Source organism: Mya arenaria, chromosome 6, assembly GCF_026914265.1.
Source record: "Mya arenaria isolate MELC-2E11 chromosome 6, ASM2691426v1".
In the NCBI taxonomy this organism is placed as follows: domain Eukaryota; kingdom Metazoa; phylum Mollusca; class Bivalvia; order Myida; family Myidae; genus Mya; species Mya arenaria.
In genome coordinates, this window is record NC_069127.1 from 58513345 (window position 1) to 58520307 (window position 6963).

Below are 6963 nucleotides of genomic sequence, written 5' to 3' on the forward strand. Positions count from 1 at the left end.
CAAAGGTCATTTTTCTAGGCACATTTCATTCCGCCAATTTAGAGGTGCATGCCACGTTGTCTCCATGAAGACTGGCTGTTTGCCTGTAATCTTAAATGGCAAACAGAAGCCCACCAATGTGGCTGCATGATTGCGCTAACCTGAAATTCGCAATTATAATATCCATATTTAATAATGACTGTTACAAGTATAATGCTTCTTTAGTGGAATTCAAATATATGCAAATAAAATAGCAAATATGCACCAATTCAGTTACAAACAATATGCATGATATGCACATAATTTTTTCTTATAAAAAGTCAAAACGTAGACCTGTCTTTTTTGTCATGAATTTATATTTTAAAACATAGTAAATGTGTATTCATGCACATTTATATACATGTGCATGAAGATTTTACAAAAGAATGACTGTCATAAAGCATGAACTGCTTCCTCGTTCTCAAAGCAAACATACACAGTGTATTTGGTTTTCTTCATGGATGCCAACACCTTGGCGCTTACATACAGAAACTCATGATATATCTGGAAAGAAACATAAACACAAGTTAAATGACTGGATAATGATATTTAATTATTGTAAACAGACAAGGGACTATGATTATTTTTGCACATACTATAGACTTAACAATTAAATTACAGGCTGGGAAGAGTAACCCTATGTTGGGCTTGAAATAAGTTGAAGTATTGGCTTCCTCACATTTTTATACACCTGGTATTCTTCATCATGAATAATAAATATATTTATACATTGAAAGAATAATATATCTAACAAAATATTTATTCCCTTAATTTTGTATATTACCACTGAAAGTTTGATGTCTTGAACATCGCCGGCATGCAAATGTAGAACTGCTCTGTCAAGAGCCTTAAATGATGTTAGGGAAGCCGTCTCTTTTTTCTTCCGATCATGAAACGATACAACCCGTCGAACTTTATCTCGGGCAACGTAGCGAAGTCCTGTACATTACTCCATCATATGGTGGTAAATTCTCCCTCCCGGAACAAGTTGGCATTAGCTGATTCTTTGATTCAATAATTATCGTTTTCAAAACATCGCGGGCCGCCATATTGTTTTGTATACGTTAGCAACGTTGCCACCCCTAGGCAGTTGTGTGCATGAGTGCATATTTGACTGAAAGAGACTATTGGGAAATTGAGCATGGTGGCTCCACAAACAAGTCTAAGTCCAAGTCTTGTTTGTTTCAATGGACGACGTATAAACTAACAAGAACTTTTTTCTTTGCCTCGTTTTAACATTTTAACAACAAATATTCGGAAGCCATCTGATCCTGAAATTTATAATGGTTTTTAATCATGTTATAAAAACAGTACGAAATAATGATACAAAGTCGCAACGGCACACAATAAAAGAGTACACTATTTTTTTAGCTTATCAGTAGGACCACGCATTTCCGCTACATAGGAAATAAACGAATGATTATCTTTTTTCTGAACTAATCGTCAAAGATGCTTACTCAGTTGACAGACGAGTTTTTTGGTATATAGACGCTTCAACTGAGACAATCCAAAAGTCTCTTTTCGACCAAGAGGACTTCCTCAATGACACGATATAGCTTTTACGTTCTATCAGAGTAGTTGTAAAAGTATTCCGCAGATTAAAATCTTTTAAAAATAAATATAAAATAACACGATGTGATACGACTATTGAAATGATACATTCAACACATTTTCAAAATGTTGTTAAAAATTATTAATACAAACTTAACTGGGCTATCTAGAGTTGTATACCACTCTTGCTTTAAACAGTAAACTATTCTAGCTTTGAACTAAAAAAAACACTAGTTAAAATAACATCTTCAAAAACATCAGCAGAACCACAATCACTCGAAAGCTTTCTTACATTAGAAACCCAGTTATCCTTTAATATTACAATTATGTATGTACAGGGTACTGTATAAGGTCATTTTTGCGGGAGAAACCCATGGCATGCACATCCGATGTCAAATCCTAGATGCACACAGCCCCTGATTTCTTTGTACTGAAGAATCTAGATGGGAGAAGGGTTCAATAGTGATGGGAAGTGCCAAAAACAGTGGGTAGGCAGATCAACCGCACACAAGGCACACGCGCACGACGCCGGTAACAGCAGACGGCAGTTCCTGACTTCGCGGATGGTTGCACATGTAAGATAAATGGGAGCATTAAAACGTATTAGATAATACTCAAGTTAAAACTAATGATAAAGTCTACATATTAATCATTTTTAGGGTAGGCAAACTATAGGCCTTCAGTTTTGGACCTTCAGTTTTACCTAAAGAAATGAAATCCAACGTGAAAAAGCTGAAAGAGTATTTAGGGGAAGGTATTCTGTTTGGAAGAAGCAGAAACTCCCTGCATGAATTTCCTCCCCTATACTAAAATGAAAACCTATCTACCACCTCTCGTACTGATTTCTTTGTCGTTATTTTAATGGTCATCTTCGGGGTTGGTAATCTATCATATTATTTTGGTATCATTTGAAAGGGTTTTGTGTGCAAAAAATGTTCGAAGTTTACCCAAAATAATATAACAAACTTGTTTTGGCCTTAAAATATTGCAAAATATGTCGTTAATATCTAATAACAGTTGAAATAAAGAGAAAATTAACAAACTGTTATAATATTATGTAAGATGCACTTTCGATAATTAATTTTACACATTAGTAATCAGCAAGTAAATACATTTCAAATGATACCAACATTGTATAGACTTGTCTCAAGGCATCAACATATAACATCCATGTTAATGAAGCTTTAAGAATACTAGCTTATTTGTGATTCGGATTCCTCAAGGTCATATCTTTCATCATACAGTATTGACTTCGTTCAACGTGTATGTCCGTTTTTCATACTTTGCTCCAATCAGTTGTCATTCAACCAATCAGTTGATTGTAATTTATTAATAAAAATAAATAAATAATAACACCTGCTTGTATTGTCTAATGGAATAACTGGAAAATTTCCATCAAAATACATCCGAGAGGTTGCATTATTATATAACTAGACTATGCGGGGGAAATGGTTTTGCTCCCCCCCCCCGAGTAACTTTTGTAGACCATAATTTTATGAAAGTGTATCATCTTACAAACATTTTAAGACATCTTTACGCCTTAACCGTTGAGGCGTTTTGAAATTACAGCATTTTAAAGTTCGTTACCAAATAATTTTAAACTTTCGAACATAGCTTTCACTTGTAAAATACTACCGTTTTATAAAAGAAACAGTGTAAAACTGATTTAATTCAATAATATATGACGCAATTAAACACACCAATAGATTTTCAGCTTAAAAAGAAGATGCTTCATTGCTCACTATACTGTAATATACTTTACTGCAAAACTTGCCATATTTTATGACTAAAAACAAGCATCAAATTAATCTGCACCGATTTGATGAGAAATCTTTAAAAAGACATTAAACTTCAGACAGTACTGATAAATAAGACATACTGCCAATTTAAACTTTCACATTTATATTACGTTACATCATCATAAAAGTATGTTGCCTGTTTATACATATTAAATATATAATGCCTACAATGAACATTTATCGTCGAATATAGACAAAAAATACTAATCTGCATATAAAAAACTTTACTTCAAATATATTTTACTCCTAGATTTTTTATGTTAATGGACAAGAAATATCAATTACATTCTTAAACGTGAATACGTTTTGTATCTGTCAATTGAAGTTTACGTAACCAATGTTAAAAAGAATATCATTAACCATGCAACGTTAACGGGACTAAATAATTGTAATTGTACACAATATGATTAAAAACACACAGTCTAGAAATTTGCTGTACACCCCCGAAAAAAATGTGCTCCTTTACATGTTGTTCTCTTACATTACATTAAAACAATTTGACATTTGTTAACAGTATGTGTCATATACGTGACAAATTGTTATGCTCATACATCTTACCAATTTCGCATAATTTACAAAAAAAAAATCTACAAGTTTTTAAAATCATACATTATAGTTATTTTTTGAAAAACATTCCGCAATCAATAAAGTCAAGTAGCCTCATTTAATGTTCGTAATACTTCTAAAGATGTACTCTTACTCCCATATAAGATTTACCACAAATACTACAAATGTTTTAATAAACCAAAAAGGATGAAGAAATGTCGAAAACAATTGTTCTTATGAAGGCTACCGAGTCTAATCTTGAGTACTCACCAATCTCAAAAAACTGCGTGTTAAGATATCAAATACACTGTTACAATCGTGTTGTCAGTAAATACTATTTCCCAAAATGCAATATTGAGTAAGTAGTAAAAGGTTTATAATCTATGTTTGTTACACATTTGTGTGTATTGATTTTGAATAAGAGTGTCACTTTGACCGATATAGCAACATCCTGTTCTAATCTATATCAGATTTTTTTAAAAATACGATGTCATCGTTTTTTACCGAGTGACTGTAATTTTCTTCTTCAATAGTACACAAACTTTTAATAACTTCTTGTGAACCAATCTTACCTCATTTCCACACGCTTTCGATCCAACTTGGCCCTTTTATCCAACCACTTCATACCATATCTTGAAGTCGTAGTAGGTCTAGTATTTTCTATGGAAGTGTTGCCAGACGTACAATTAATAGTTGACCTGGTGATCATGTATTTTTTAGGGGTGCTCTACAACTCATGTTGTTACTGTTATACGAGTCTTGAGAGTAACCTTGAGGATCTAGGTTCTTTTATGCAGAATGTGTCATATCTCAATTTGTTCACCTGTGTATATTTTAGTTTACCAATCAGCAGACAAAGCATTCGACTCCTTCAAGAAGGTGACCAAGTTTAGGCAAAGAAGCTATATGAAATTGGTATAAGTCATTTTCTAGGATTTAAAGGGGCGCCATTGTTGTTTCACACCTTGTGAAGCTATGAATGGTTATTATCGCTGAACAAATATCTTCTCCTTTGTTTTGACTAATTTCATTTCCATTAAAATATCGCCGATTGTTACCTACACCAGAATGAAAAAAACATGGAATACCTCGTTCAAACCACTAGCACATCTGGAGATCTAACAATGGCCGTGTTAATGCCTACCTCTTGTTAGGGTTAAAACAATGCCTTGTTGTGAAATATTTCAACATTGGCACCTTCAAGACTTTAAAGATTTTAGATATTTCTCTTAGAACAACAGGGTCTCAAAACCTTTCTGCAAAGTTGTCAATTTTCCACTGGTCGAAAAGTAGACAAGACATTTAGGTTATGTCATTGTAGCCCGTAAAAGCCATCCAGTCCGTAGGAGTTCTTGTTTCGGGACCAGATATCAAGAATGTTGGCGCAGTTCCTTTTTTGCATTCAACTAACTTGAATAAATCAGGGTAATCAACCAGCTTTCCGAATGTATCAGATACTCATGGTTGGCTTTGAAGTGTTTCATTGACGACAAATATATGTGCAACATCCTCACATGGTTTAAAAAGGCTTATATCAGCAGTTTCCAAGGACCATGAAACTTGATCAAAGGAAAAGGGCAGTTTCGTTCACAATTGGATTGTTAATGAACTCTTCCATAGTTGCCTTGCCCGTTCCATGAGCACAATTCTAAAATCTAATATATTTTACAAAATTTAGTTTTTCCACTTATTTATCAATTGATGTTTATGTTTGTAAACTGCATTTTTAATGAATTTTAACGCTGTATTGAGTATAAATTAAAAATATATATTTCATATGCCATTTTACAATTTTGTTGAACAAATACATATGTTTTTTTTTATATTACTGTATTTCAACATTTAATTGTTTGCAACTCTATTTAAACTAACCCATTTTCTACATGAAATTTAACATTAACTTTCAAATCTTTTGTCTAAGTAACGTTATCATGGTTACGTAGGTTTTATCACTGGTTCAAATTAGCAATAAAATAAGAATGTAATGTGTGTATTACTAAAGTGATTAATTGTGTAAAGGGTTTTCATAATTTACCAGCATCAATCGCTTTTATGCAAAATATAACTAAAAGTAACGTAAATTACACACGCGTTATCTGCACAATCATAAGAAAGTTTAGGGCTATCTTTTTGATGAAATCGTCTAATACGTATTTAAAATATGGTATACCTCTTTCATAAAGCAAAATAACATGACTTTATTTGTATGAACACTCTGTGTAACATATTATTTCTATGAAAAAACTTGCTTGTTACGATTTATCAGTAACGTTATTTACACCAATTCGTGCGGTATGAATGATAAGAAAGCCTTCATAGAACTTAAGAACGATGATTTACCAACTTTTTATCTCATAAACGATCATTATACATGGAAAAAATAGTACATATAAAACTTAAAAGTAACTCCTTAGGGTAACGTAGTTTAAAAGTCCGTTACTCACTAATTCCCCCTCCCTTAGAGAGTAAACATATCTTATTTTGTTGCGTTTTCCCCCTGGAGGAATGGAGCAGGGTCAATAGGCAGCTTAAGATCTAAACCTAGTAATAGCCAGCACCTCATTGGTTCAGACAGCCATCGACGAAGCAAAATATCAATCATATTCACTTTCGTTTTTCTCATAATCTTAATCTAAATATATATAGAATGTCACTCTATTGATAAATTCATTTATTTATCATTTTTGTTTACTAGAGAAATGGAACTCGAGTTTTATTATTGTTTTGCCTTACGTCGATTGTCATGTATTCCGGCTTTGAATAGACGATTGCATGTGTTTGACTTAATAAGATGGAATACATGTTTTGCATTTAAGTTTGACCCCAGTATGTTATATACTGGTACTTTACGTTACTTTTCGTAAAACAAACTCACTAACATTTTGTGAGAATAGAGTATTAGGGTACCAGTTAAGTGTGCTTTGAATCAAATTGATTGCCAATACAAAATGGGCGATAATTCAACTTTAAAAGAAATGAGAGACAAATTCCCTAGGTAAGATGCAATACCAATGATGTCACTGTCAGATATAATTTATATGCATCCTTC